This window comes from Amblyomma mixtum, chromosome 3 (assembly GCF_055824585.1).
Source record: "Amblyomma mixtum isolate Tamu chromosome 3, ASM5582458v1, whole genome shotgun sequence".
Taxonomy (NCBI): Eukaryota; Metazoa; Arthropoda; class Arachnida; order Ixodida; family Ixodidae; genus Amblyomma; species Amblyomma mixtum.
In genome coordinates, this window is record NC_143014.1 from 287,971,864 (window position 1) to 287,986,241 (window position 14,378).

Consider the following 14,378-nt stretch of genomic DNA (forward strand, 5'->3'; position numbering starts at 1 on the left):
CGCGCCTGTGTGTGTGTGCGTGCGTGTGTTAGCACGGAAAGCTCCATGTGTGATGGCGAGCCTGCGATATAGAAAGGAAACCGTAAACGGATTAAAAAAAAAAACAAGAATAAGAGGGGCTAAGACCAATACAGTCAGCGCTAGAAATGCGGATTCGGGCGAAGCCGTAACGCCCGGTGCAAATGTAACGCCGCAGTCGGCGATGCGAGCAGACCCCCCCTCCCCTCTACGCGTATAGCGCGCGCATTCATGTTTCATCGCCCCGTCGAAGCGGCGCGGCTAATCGAGCGGAACTCTCGCGCACCATTTGGGGCTCGGGGCTCTCCCGGGCGCCCGTCTTTTCTCCCCTTTCGGTCGGTAGGTTCCCCTCTCGTGCTTTCGCGCGCCAGGAATTCTCGCTCCCTACGGTGCGAGTGCGCGCGCGAGCGACGACATTCATGGAAATGACGTCTTCTCTTTCTGCTTGCTCCTTGCTAGCTTTGTTTCTGTTCAAGATATTCCGCTTTTTGTTTTGTTTTTTGCCTTCTGCGCGAATTTCGAATTCATTTCCAAACTTTTTTTTTTTTTTCGGGCGCTCTTAGGCGCGTCTCAGTGTCCTACGTATGTTCCGGCTGCTTCGTGTACCTGGTGGAATTTCAAACGCTTTATTAGATTGTGTTTTTTTTCTTCCTGGCTTCCTTGCTGCATACGATGCACCTTGGATTTTTTTTATGTTAGTGCCTTTTTTTCTTTTTGTTGCCTTGAATTTCGAAGCGACGAAAATTCGAACTTCAAGCCCCTAAGCTACGTAGCGCACGATGCTTGGAATAGCATATGTATGTATGTACGTGTGAAGTTTAACGTCCCGAGGAGACGCATTGGTCATGAGGAAGGCCGTAGTGGAAGGCGGATTAATTTAGACCACCTGACATCGCACAGCACACTCGCGTTTTTACATTTCACCTCCATCGAAGTGCGGCTGCCGTGGTCGAGATTCGATCCCGCGAACTTGAGATCAGCAACCGTATGGCAAGGCCGCTAAGCGCCCGATGCGGGATCTCGAGCGTTTTCTATGCTCCCTCTACTGTCATTGTTAGAACTAAAGAAGAGAATACTTTCCTCCAAGTTCCTGTACTTCTGTTCCGTCGTAAAACCCATGTCGCCCGGTGAACGCCTAAGCACAGCCACGACTGCAGGGTGAGTTATACAACTCTTTTGACGTGAAGCGTGGTTACACGCAACCCACCAGACCAGCGAAGGCTGCTCCAGAATAATTCGTTTTGTAATCATCATCATCAACACATTCAGCCCAATTACGTCCATAGTGGGATTAAGGCCTTTTCCACTGACGTCCAAATGAGCCTTTACCGCGCCAGCCTCGGATACTTTACCCCCGCAAACTTTCTGGTCTTACCTACTCGCCGGACTCCCTGACTCTCTGGCTACATTGGCCTTGTGTTGCTGTACAGTCGCCGTCAAAAGTAAATGGAAGGCGACTTTTTCAAAAAAATTTAATTTCTTTAAATCTAAAGCATAGTGGTCCATGTTTGTTGGAGCACAGTGCAATTCGCACAATCACAATTAATCTGCACATATGTATTCAAGGATGCATGAACTGAGCGGGCAATGATTAAATGTTTTCGTTAATACTGCCTTCCATTTACTTTTGACGGCACCTGTACATGTCGCTGTACCCGCACGTTAATAACCATGTCAGAGAACTTTCCAGGATACCTGAAATTAGAGCCTTGTGTAAATTTATTTCACGCGAAAAAAAAAATCGCTTGTTAACTTGAAACTTTCTTACCGCGGTAAACTCATAATTTATCCACAAAGCTTTGGTAAAACATGAGACCATTTGAATAGCTTACACTTGTTTTCATGCTAACGATGTACTACCTCGCGCAAGTATTTAAACTGCGTAAATTACTGTTCTGCGCTATACGCTATTCAGAATCAGAAGAGTAGCACAAGCGTACCTCGTGCATCTAAAATGCCTGTAGTAGATACGATTCAGATCACTTCGTCCAAGATGAGCTTTTTTCTTTTTTTTTTTTGCATATTGCTCTCTTGAACATGTAGTGGGATTGAGCGGTTACTTTCCAGTTTCAGAGTTGTGAGGAACACGAAGGCCGAAATTGGCGGAAAATAAACTGTTAGATGTTGAATTCATTTCCTTCTGCACTTGATCATTGGTCACTGCGTTGCGAATTTATACACGAGAAGTATGAGAGTAATTATTTATTAGCATCCACCCATGCGCAGCCTTGTATTTGTATACAAGGCTCGTACACATGTGGGAATTAGTATGACTATACGTTCATATTTCAATTTGCGAAAATTACACAACCTTAATACATCACTCTTTTCAGACAGACTACAACCCCTCACTTCCTCTTGAATAGGGCACAGTCATCGTCTGGTTTATTAGTGGCTGTTGATCTCAGCTTACAACAAAACGCACGGGGTAAAAACAATCTCTTGGTATGACGATATTAGAGCGATAGCTTTATGGGCTCTGTTACGCGGAAAATTCGGTGTCGTCGGCGTTGGCCGTGCTTTGATCGTGCGTCGGCAGCGCGCGAAAAGGCTATCGCTTTCAAATCTCGGATTGGTCGGCATGATTGCAGCTTGGCGCAACGGGTGGATGGACGGACGATAGGAGCGCCCCCTTTGAAACGAGGCGGTTGCAGTTGCCACCATGCTCGGCTTTTTTATTTTTGTTTAACTATGTTGTAAATTGTTATTAAAATTCGCTGTCTTCTTTCGATACTTTTTCCTACACTTCTAACCTTATGCCACCTCTCTGCTTCTGAGCCTCCAATCTTCTCAACGCTTTTTGCTAACATCAACCGCAGATTTATTTATATGACCGTTGTTATCTCTAAACCCTAGGGCCTCAGGAAGAGTGACTGTGCCTGCATCGACATCCGGATGGATACCATCACATTTGATTATGAGGTGTTCAATTGTTTTCACAGATCTACCACACACTGCACACGTTCCATCTTCGTTAAATTTCTTTTTGTAGCTGCGCGTTGTGATTGGTGCAGTGGCGCCGGCATCCGACGGCCTCCAGAACTAAGACGCGCCATGTAACTTGCCCCAAGACACCTGGACAGCTTTCCGAATTTGTCTAATTTTCGCATAAAAAGGGAGAAACATTTCTCGTTTGTTTTATCTTAAAGAAGGAAGCGCTTTATGTTTACATCTTTCTTTTCAGAACCCACATAAACCCGCAAAACCCAGTGCGATAGTTTCTGAGAGTGATAGTTTCTGAACTCGGTACCTGCTACCTTTCTCTTGGCCTATTTGCGCAACGGTCGGCATCAGTGCTGAGCTGGAGGACCCGTTTCTAGTTCGAAGTGCCCATGAGGCCACAAATTTTCTCACACAAGTCTCTGGAGGGGATGAGCGCTTTTTCGATTGACCTAAAGGACATGCTCCGCGATGCTGAGTGATGTTGTGCAGATGCTACACCGGAGAAATAGGAGCCACTCGCTTTCAAAGCTCCCGTGGCGCGAACACTGAAAGCTTTCTTGAACTGCTGTTCTTCAACATGCACTCTACCTTCGTCTAATTTGGGGGGAGAGTTGTACGTCTAGCGGAAAGAGGTTTGCACTAGACATTGTATTGTGGCTTTGCAAAGTGACCTTACGCTTGCATGCGCTGACAGAAGATAGAAGGAGGCCGTGCATGACAGCATATTCTGCGTGTTTTGCGCTTCTTCTCAATGCACTGGAGGAGTGCGGGAAAGTTCAGTGTGACGTCACGGAAGGTATGATTTCACATTAGCGCTGCCGTCAGCCACACCCTGCTTCACTTCACTTTATTACCTTAAAGGCCCCCAGGATTGGGGGTATTACATAAGGGGTGGGTTACATTGAAAAATCAGATTAAATAAACAAAGAAAAAACGTAAGATACAAATATTATTCGCTGTTAAAGGTAGCAGTTAAACAGTTCGCAAATGTTGATGAGCAGGTGATTGCGGCGATGTCGTGTGGAAGGCCGTTCCAGTCCTTGGCTGAGCGTGGAAAGAATGACGATGCAAATGTAGTTGTACGCGTACATGGCCGGGCTACTTGAAGGGGATGACCAATGCGGAGGGAAATGCGTGCCGGCCGTGCCTCGTTACATGCTGCCAAACAATGTTGTCCTTTATCCGCTGCGCTGTGTTTAAGAATGTTGCACCAACTAGCTCAACTTTCTGTGCTATTAACGTTCGGCGGGCTTTGCCTTCGGTGGCGTTTTTTTTTCCCCTTCAAAGCAGGCGATTATGCGTTGGAAATGTGCCGATACCTTCGATGACGTCATCATGCGTCCGCCACTTGGTGTTTTCCGCCGCGGAGAAGCTTGAAGACCGTCGCGATTTTAATCGGCGATAATGCTAGCCCAAAAGGTCTTCGCATGTTTTACCTGCAAGTTTCACACATTGTACCCTTTTAAGATCGTCGATTTCTAAAACCTATGCAGTTGCCCTTTAAAGTAGTGAAGCGTGGGGTAGCTTTGAGTGATTTAAAGAATACCCTCAACAGGTCGTGCCACCACCGTATCTTCGATGATGTCGACGCGCAAGCAAACGGGCAAAGTGAGAGTATAGCTCACTTTGTCTGTGCAGTATAGCTGAAGCACACAGGCATCATCAGCAGTATAGCTCGCCATTCTTTGGACTTACTGCGTCGACCAGCCTCCTCTAAACATCTTGAAGGAAGTTCGGTCAAAACAGTGGCAATCCCCTACGTTCATGGCGTTAGCCACCGGTTGAAGAACGTCGTGGTACGAGGCGGTGTGCGTGTGGTGTTTTTGTGTACCCAACAAATTGCGCAAGCTACTCAACCAACTGAACGGTGATCAGTAAAAAAAAAAGCGAGATGAGTGCAGCGCGAAGCACGTGCCACAATGTGTTGAATGCAGAAGCAAGGCGATCGACGAAATTCTTGTCGTGTGGTGCCACTTATGTCGGCCAGTGTGGCCGATGCTTAAATGACCGATTAAGAGAGAACGGAAGTAATGTCAGAATGGGCAAAGGAGTCATACTGGCCAAGCATATGATACTACGCAAGGTTATTTCTGAGTTCAAGAAACGCAAAGCGCTTCCCATGTACGGAAGTTAACCGAAAATGAGAACTGTACGAAGCTTTTGTTATCCACAACAGAGGTGTCACAAGTGCCTGAGCGTGCCATCTGTTCCCTCATCCAAAAAACAGATAACCTTTTTAGATATGAACCAGTAGGAGGGATGATATTGGTATACGATTTTGGTGCTGTTTTTCTGTTTTCTTGTGCAGTATTCTTCCTGCAATTATTGCGACATCACTTGAAATGCGCTCTGCTGAAAGTAGGCGTTTTTCCCCGCCTCTTTTTTTTTTTTTGTCCCGTCTTTAGTACCATTTTTCTTGCTTTAACGTTTTACAAGTTCTACCTTACTGATCAAAGCGTCCAAGAAAAGTTGCGGATAATTCAGTTTCATTTCCATCATTCCGATCACTGTGTAAGGTATACGCGGAAAGCTGTGGGACTTATCATGCAGAATAACCGCGGAGTTTCAAGGCTGTGTTTTGAAAGGACTATTTTCCCGGATAAGTCTTTGCCTCGCCTCCGTCAGTGAGCCCCGTTTTTGACCCCGGAGCCAGGGAGTGACACTGCTCGGTATAGTCATCTGCTTGGACGTCATAGGCAACATGTTGGAATACCCTTTGCGGCGGAAAAATGAATAAATTGAGAAACATACTGTTACGAAGTATGCCCTCTTGCCTATGCAATTGTTTTCTGTCAGGAGCGGTTCTTTTGTATGTAACCTTCTGCAGCAAACACACGTCGTCGAAGCTTGTCGCTAGGTTTTAGAGGAAGTAATTCTTTTCACCCCAGATTATACCAGTACAGACACTTACACTTATCTTCGGCAAAGGTGCGCGATTTCAACATCGTTTCGCTGGCGAGATTTCAGCGCCCAGCACGTCAGCAACTAGGCTTAATGAACAGTCGCTTCATAACGTACAGAGTGCATTCAGCGAGGTGAATACTCCTAAGCGAAAAAAATGACTTCTGCTCAACGCCTCCTAGATCTCAACGCCAGCCAGATCTCCAGGTTTCATCGAATTAAACAGTCTCACGTTGCTCTTTTTTACGCTGTCCCATTCGCTAGCCTTCGTGCGTGCTCAGGATGTGTATTCAGAGAAAGAGATCACCTCATGACTAGCCACGTTGTACGCAAGATGAATTTAAAAAAATGAAAATTCCTTATGCCGGGCACTTTTTCCTCCGCTGGAGTTTGGAAACTTCCTGTGTTTTTTCTGGCGTTATATAATAGTATGCTTTCTTCATTTAATCCGCCCTGCTCGTGAATATAATGAAGAATAAGCTCAGAAATTCCGAGTCCTATTCCGTGAGGTTGTTTTTTTTTTTTTCTTTTACGCCCCACTACGTATTTCAAGAAGGGGTCATCTCTCAGAAAAGTTGGCCACCGTCACCACCTACGTCTTTATGAGAAAAAAAAAAGTTGTTAGGAATCCAGTTTCAAGCTTTACTGACTAAGAATGCACTTCTGAAAGAAAGAAAATGAAACAACCAGCTAAGTGACTGGCACGAAGATTGCTTATCTCGTGCCTGACTTTCACTGCCCTGAAGCAATTATCAGCTCAGTGTGGCTAGGGTATTTATTGGTTTGGTTTGGTTGATGGGGGTTTAACGTCCCAAAGCGACTCAAGCTATGAGGGACGCCGTAGTAAAGGGCTCGGGAAATTTTGACAACCTGGGGTTCTTTTAACGTGGACTGAGATCGCACAGTACACTGGCATCTAGAATTTTGCCTCCATCGAAATTCGGCGGGTCAGCAGCCGAGTGCCATAACCAGTGAGCCACGGCGGCGGCAATGAGTATTTATTACCAAATTGTTCGATCCGTCGTATATGTCGACTCCCTACCTCCGGGCCTGGAAAAAAACAAAAAAGTTGCAAGCCGACAACATGCGACTTAGGCGCCCGGCACAGCGTATCGCATATCGCAGAGGCAACAACACCGCGTGAAAAGCGCAACCTACAGAAACGACTTTGTATTTGGGGCAAACGCAAACATGACCGTAAATGCGCGATCATGGGGGTGCGCGAGAGAAGACGTCGGATAGGACCGCCTTTATTTGGTTATATATTGTTCGGCAGGCAGCCTATACGTCCTTAGAGTCACCAATTTCGTACAGTTACTGCAGTAATTTATTGATCTAGTTTTTAATATCACTGATCGAAAAAATTTCCTTTTCCCTTAGGGCCCAATTGTAGGTCAGTAATTCGCAGAAAGAAGGAAATTCCTCGAATGTAACGTTATACTTATCAGCATCGGTTTGTCACTTTACGTTGCGATAGGCGTTTCTGACTTCCGACGGTACTACATTCCAGTTCGGCACCAGCTGTCACTGAATTTTTCATTGCATTGCCATAGCGGTGACGTTTTCAAGAAACACCTAAACATCAGTAGTTACATTGTTCTTCAATCGAACTTTTCGACGGCGCTTCTTCGAACCTCTGACGATACAGCGCCTTTCGGTGCCAGTGTCGACGGCCCTCCACGCTGTGCACGACGCATAAGTGTGGTACCGGGATATAAGTATACGAATACGACACCGGGTTCGCCTCTGCCTCGTTACACGAGCCTTCCAGTCGAGCATCGCTTCGCCTCCTTAGTGACCGGCGCGGCACAAGGCAGCGGAGCGGAGCGAAGCCCATGCAGCCTGATAAACGAGCCGCTGAGCACGAGACGCGCGTTACACGCGTAGGACCACTCCATCATCGCTCGGCGAGCAGAAAGAGAGCGAGATAAAAAAAAAACAGAATAAACTGATATGTTACCGAGTAAGGCTGGGGAGAAGGGGAAAAAAAGTGGACGTCTCCGAAAGTAAGACGGCAGTCAAGAAGGACACCAAGTTGGGCGGTTTTATCTTGTGCCGCGCGCAAGGCGCTTTTTTTTATAGGGGGGGGGGGGGGGGGGGGAGCGCTGTTCCAGGTTCTTTATTGCTCGGATATGGGGGAGGAGCGGAGGGGGTTTGAGGAAGGGGGTCCGGCAGGGCGAGGTAGAGGCTGCGTGCACTGGACCATGATGATGCGCGCGCGATGGCTGCGAAGTACACTATAGCTCCTCAGGCCCGAGCAATAAGGCACGCGCACCAAGGCAGCTTTGCTGCTGGTCAAACATGGAGGCACAAACGCAGCCTTAGACAGTATGCGTTGGTATCCCGATTCATAGCTCCGGTTGGTTTCGAAAAAAAAAAACAAACATACTGAAAGGAAGTTTCATTATTCATTGCCTACTTTCTTTTTCGTGCCCCAGCGGAAATTCATCGCATCCAGCGCGCCAACTCATTCTATTGGTCGGTGGTCGAACGTGATCTCGGTCATTTGATATTCGACCGTGCAGTCAGCATTTGTTGAACGAGTAAAGGTCGCCGGCAATGAACAGAGGGTCGTAGCATTGAATCACTGTACGGACACCCTTGAACGATGCAGGCCACATTTGGACGGGTCCGCGCGCTCCTGTAATCTTGGCGCAGCTGAAGAAGCTTTGCGCGGATGAAATTTAACGCTGCTCCACCTCTACGCCGACGCTTATAGCCTGTTTGCTCTTTTGGCGCTCAATCCATCGCGTGCTCTCCAGTTATTTCCTTTTGTTTTCCTTTGCCGCGCGTCCACTCCCTATACACAGTCATGCGACGCCCCCAAGTGTATACGATCTTTACTGGAAATCGAGGTTAAACGGCGCAATTATGCATTCGGCTCCTCTAGTAATGCCGAAAAATCTACGTAGTATACCTTGAAAAATTGGCATAAGTTATAGCCTGTTCTCGGCCGCCTGGCACACAGTAGATGCACTGAGTCCGGCTGTATGAACAGATGGTGTGTTTGGACGCGGCGTAACGCCCAAGCCTTTGCAACATTGACTTCATTTTAACCGTAATAATATTCACGCCTATTCGACGGTTCGCAGTTGCGGAGGTACCAACGTGGCCGCTTCTGTCGATGGCTGGCGCAGTGTGGCTGGAGCGCATTTGGCCTGACATAACTTTGGTCGTTGTTCATACGTGAAGCATAGCCTAATGGCGCTACCAATGCATCAAGATGTTGATTCCTGTCGGCACTAACGGTGGGCTATTTCTCCAGCCTAGGCGCTGAGCGCCAGCGCTGTGCTTACAGAGTTGGTGAGGAGGGGCGTGCGAAGGTTCGGTCTTCTTTTTTTTTAAGGCGGAAGGCTTGCTAGCTTTATTACGGGAAAAGCCGGCGGCGTGTGTTTGTTAGTGTGTGCGTGAGTGTGTGTGTGCGTGTGTGCGTGCGTGTGTGTTAGTGAGTGAGTGAGTGTGTGAATGAGTATGTGTGTGTGTATGAGTGAGTGTGTGTGTGAGTGAGTGTGTGTGAGTGTGTGTGAGTGTATGTGTGTGTGTGTGAGTGAGTGTGTGTGAGTGTGTGTATGTCTGTGTGTGAGCGAGTGAGTGTGTGAGTGAGTGTGTGAGTGAGTATGTGTGTGTGTGTGAGTGAGTGTGTGTGTGTGAGTGTGAGTGAGTGAGTGTGAGTGAGTGTGTGTGTGAGTGAGTATGTGTGTGAGTGTGTGTGTGAGTGTGTGTGTGTGAGTGAGTTTGTGTGTGTGTGTGTGTGTGTGTGAGTGAGTGTGTGTGTGTGTGTGTGTGAGTGAGTGTGTGCGTGTGTGAGTGAGTGAGTGTGTGTGTGAGTGAGTGTGTGAGCGAGTGTGTGTGAGTGTGCGTGTGTGAGTGAGTGTGCGTGTGTGAGTGTGTGCCTGTGTGTGTGAGTGAGTGTGTGTGAGTGAGTGTGAGTGTGTGACACCTCAACGCGCGGTTGAGGTGTCCACCGAGACTGGATGCAGTTACTGCGTCATTTCCTTTCCTCAAAAACCAAATTTCGTATTAAAATCGTGACCCAACCGTTCGCCGTACACCGTTCCGGATGTTTTCATACGATTTCTCGTGGCAGATAGCGTGCTATCGCGATGGAAAGCAACGCGAACAACGCGGCGCCTACACGCTTTGCTGTTAGAATTTCTTTTGATCGCGCTTTTACTTTGGACGCATCATGGACGACGCTAGCGTCTTTTAGCTGCCACCGAAGTAAAAGCGCGATGGAAGGAAATGAGAACAGTGGAGCGCCTAGTCTCCGCTGTGTTCGCGTTTCTTTCCATAGCCCCTGTCTCTTAGGCTGGAGCCTCGCCGCAGGCAGTTTTTTGAATCAAGCGTTTCACTCGGACCCTTATGGACTCAGCGTTTGTGGAATGTGCGTTCGGCGGCTCGTCTTTGTTTAATTTCTCAGTGCACAACATGCGTCAAGGTCGAACGCTCACGATGACACATTAATGCGTTCGCCTTCACGGCACGTAAGCAGTCTTCAGTACCTTCTTAATTTTTCTTCATGCGAAAGTATCATGTGTCTCATCAGACAGAAAATCCGGCACTGACTGACGGTCCACCAAAAACAGACCGCACCCCCACATGACTTCATGCCGTCATCGGCAATGCCTACATTATCAGGAAAGACCTCCTAAATGGGTTTCGAACCCAGCTCGCGACAATTCAGTGCGACGTCATCATTGTCCCGAAAACGGAAGTGAGGTCATTAGACCGGAAGTGACGTGAGGGCTCGGTTTAAGTGATGCTTTCTAGGCACGCGTGTATCGTGCGGTCTTTCCTAAAGGCTTTCACCCTAAAGCCTTTGACCTATACGCTTCTCCGGAAAGACTTTTCAGACATTAGTACTGCTTACTAACTAGTACTAGCTAGTAAAGAAATATAGTTAACTAGTAGCCCACGATTGCAGTCAAATGTTTTGGAATTCACAGCACGTAAGTAGTCTTAAGTGCCGACTAATTTTTCGTCATGCGCATGGCTGTGTCCTCGAAAAATGCCGCCTTGTTCCGCTGGTTCTTATGCAGCGGCAGTGAGTCTGGAATTCAATGAAGGTGAAGAGTGCTTACTATCTTGAGACGAACGCGCACACTGTGAGCGGAACGGCCAGGCACATTTTAGTTCTCGGATTTCGGCGGCGAGCAAGCAGCGGCCGGCCACTTCGTAGTCAACGAATCCGCCGCCGACTATCGCTGTTTTCTGAATTCTGACACGGAGGAGAACATCTAAATGATCGCTTGATGTTGGATTCGACTGATTATTTGGCTAATTTCTGGCGACCTTTTCTCACGTATGAGGCGCCAGGATTTTCAGGAGCACTGGCGTGGAGAGCCACTTAGCTTTGCGCGTTTCCTGGTGCGCATCCCCCTTTCCCTCTGTCTTTGGCTCAGCGATCGGAGCATTCGGTCTCTTCCGCGACATTGTGCTCACGTTACTCGTCCACCCGCGGGTAGACTCTTTCTCGCGAATCAATTTCAAACGGTGCGGCAGGCAGCAGTGAGTGAGGACTAGTCCACCTTCGTCACTTCTACTCCACGCGGCTAGCCCGCCCAGGCGGTGCGAGCGTGCACCCGTTCATCCTCGGACGCGGCTCTCCGATGCACTGGCTGTGGCTTGCCTTAAAGCGGGTCAAAAGCGACGCAGCGACAACGAGAAAGGCAGGCCCAGGGGGAGAAAGAGGCGCTTTCAGGCCGGCGCTTGAAACAGGGCCTGCGCGGCATCCGATACTCGATGGGGGACCATTAATCAGGCGAAGCCTTTGGGGACACGGCGTGGCGGCGGCCGAACACAGCGCTCCCATGCGGCCGCGGACAAAATGAAGGGCGGGGGCGGATAGAGTGGCTGCTGCTGCTCGTCGTGACCCCATCTCCGCGGCTTCCTCTTATGCTAATGCTAGTGCTGCGCGCCGTGGACGTCGATCGATGCGTAGGCCACGCTCACGGCGCGGCGCTGGCTTGGTGTGCTTCACCCTCCAAGCGCACGCAATTATGCCGGTGGGGCTCGACGGGATCCGTAGGCCTTCGGCCTTCTCATTCTTTTGACGCTAAATATTCGGGATATTCTGAGGTCGGATTACGGATATATTAGACGCCGCTGTAGGGCTCATGAATGCGGGAAATGCTTGCTTGCCTCCTCCGGTGTGGGCACTTTGTGTGCGTCATTCCTTCGGCGTTGATCTATGCCTTTATTGCTTTTGCTGTGCTTTTTAACTCATACTCAAGCGACCATATTCGCCTCGCTCAAATCATGAGAAAGCAAAATTTCTTACTGCCTGCCCATTAATTCCCGGGTGCCTTGTCGGCATTTTCGCCAAAATACACCAAAACATTGTCACGTGGTGGTGACGAAATGCAGCCAGCCAAAAGAAGTCTCTGGCTTCTTATTAGGCGAACTGATTATTAGGAGAACTTGCGTCCACAAAAAAAAAAAAACACCTTCGGCGGCACGGGCGGTTCCAGCGAGTGTGCTCGACGCTCTTAGTTTTCACTGTGGAGAGTTTTCTAACGTTTATGCAGAGCGCACGGCTAATGTACATGCATATTTTATTTCTAAATTACAAACGTTATCTCAGGCTTCCTTCTCTGCGACAGTCACTACATGCGAAATGCGACCTCTGGGACTACGGCTTGCTACGAATATCTTACTTTTGTGGAGCTGTGTCTGCCGATAACCAGAATCGAATGGTTGATGGCGTTCTTGGATGTCGGATTCGGTTAAAGCTTTTTAAACTTGCCTTCTTCATCATCACCATCATTAGCCTGACTACGCCCATTGCAGGGCAAAGGCCTCTCCCATGTCTCCCGAATTAACCCTGTCCTCTGCAAGTTGCGGCCACCTTAAGTCCGCAAACTTCCTTCTCTCATCCGTCCACCTAACTTTCTGCCGACCGCTGCTACGTTTGCCTTCTCTTGTCATCCAGATCGTTTCCCTTAACGGCCATCGGTTATCTTGTCTTCGCATTACATGCCTGGCCCGAGCCCATTTCTTCCTCTTGATTTCGACTAGGATTTCATTAACCCGCGTTTGTTCCCTAACCCACTCTGTCCTCTTCCTGTCCCTTAACGTTAACCCTATCATTTTTCTTTCCATAGCTGGCTGCTTAATTTTCATGAAGCATTCGTTAAACGGAAATGGGCGAGCTCGTTTGTTGTCATGTTTGACATTTCCATTGAGTAGCTGTTTTGCACACTCTGAAACGCGTCATTTGCACGAGCAAACGACGTGACTATTAATGCTCACGTGACGCGTAATGGACAGCAATGGTTGCGAGTAAAATATGCGAGCGTAAGGGTTAATAGCGAAGTGAATGCAAGAAGAAACGTGAAATAGCTTGATGAGTTTCATTAGCTTGCGCATACTTTGCTGGACTTTAAGCTACAACGTATTGGTTTAAGTCAGGTCCGTTATTGATTGAGCTCGTGGAAAAGAAAGGAAAGCACCTTTTGGTAAGATGAACGCGGTAGCAGTAATGAGGAAAATGCAAGTACTTGCTATTTCTCGGAAAGGAAGTGGTCATTTCAACGCACTTTTTACTACCAGTAACAAATTGTTAAAAAATGTCTTCTTTGTTCTTTTAGTGAAATAGCCCCAAAGGAAATCATTCAGCCATGTTTTGCTCGGGTGTATCTGCGTACTTCTGGTCGCAGTACCCAAAAGTCCTTGCATGGCACCAAACCATTCCCTTCAGTTTAACTTTAAAGCTCAGACGCAGTGGAACGTGGATAGAGTCGGCACATGGAGTGCTGAGCATTGCACCACGTAAATTGCCTGCGTGGCCAGAGCAGACAGACGGGCTTTCATACGAATTCGGTTTTTTTTTTTGCCAAGGGTTCCGCTTAAAATCAAATGGAAACAAGACGTATTTCGCAACTGTGCTCAGAGCACCGTTCAAACATTTACGAGTAAAGAGGTTCACCGAACTCGTCGTTGCGAAACGCTCAGGAGGGCCACGTGCGCTGCGGTGTTCAGTTAACGAAGGGCGTGCCTTACGACAGACTTGGAATTTTCCATCAGTCACCGGTACATCGCGGATTTCCAATATATAATGTAGTTTTTTTTTTAAATTATTTCCTATGTTGTTCCCCATCCTTGATCGCAACTGCTGAAAGGAACAATCGCGAGATCTTGCTGTCGTGCAGAAAATTTCACCCCATTTATTTAATTATGCGTGATAGAAAGATTTCTCGACATATCCTTGACTGGTACTGGGGAAAGGAACTGCTAGTATTCAGCCTGCCTAATGGTTTCGTGGAACGTCTGCACATATCGCGATGCCAACAGCGCTTCGAGGCAGTACTCTTAGAGTGGCAGCCAAAGCGCACGAAGCTTGTATTAGACAACATTTATCCACCCTGAAGGTGGTCACGGGATTCTGCTAGAAAATAGTTATCATATAGCACGGAACCTACGGAAAGCACCTGAAGGTAATCTCTGAAATGAGTTCCTGACGCTAGCCGCCACATTAACCCAAAATATAAGTAGCATGTCCACACATGCCATGACGA

The 14,378-nt window shown here is 47.9% G+C and overlaps 1 protein-coding gene across 1 annotated transcript in view; it reads left to right on the forward strand.

Moving 5' to 3' along the window:
• Positions 1 to 14,378, forward strand: part of LOC149355099 (bone morphogenetic protein 2-like) — a 352,606-nt gene that overhangs the window by 255,688 nt on the left and 82,540 nt on the right. The window lies entirely within an intron of this gene.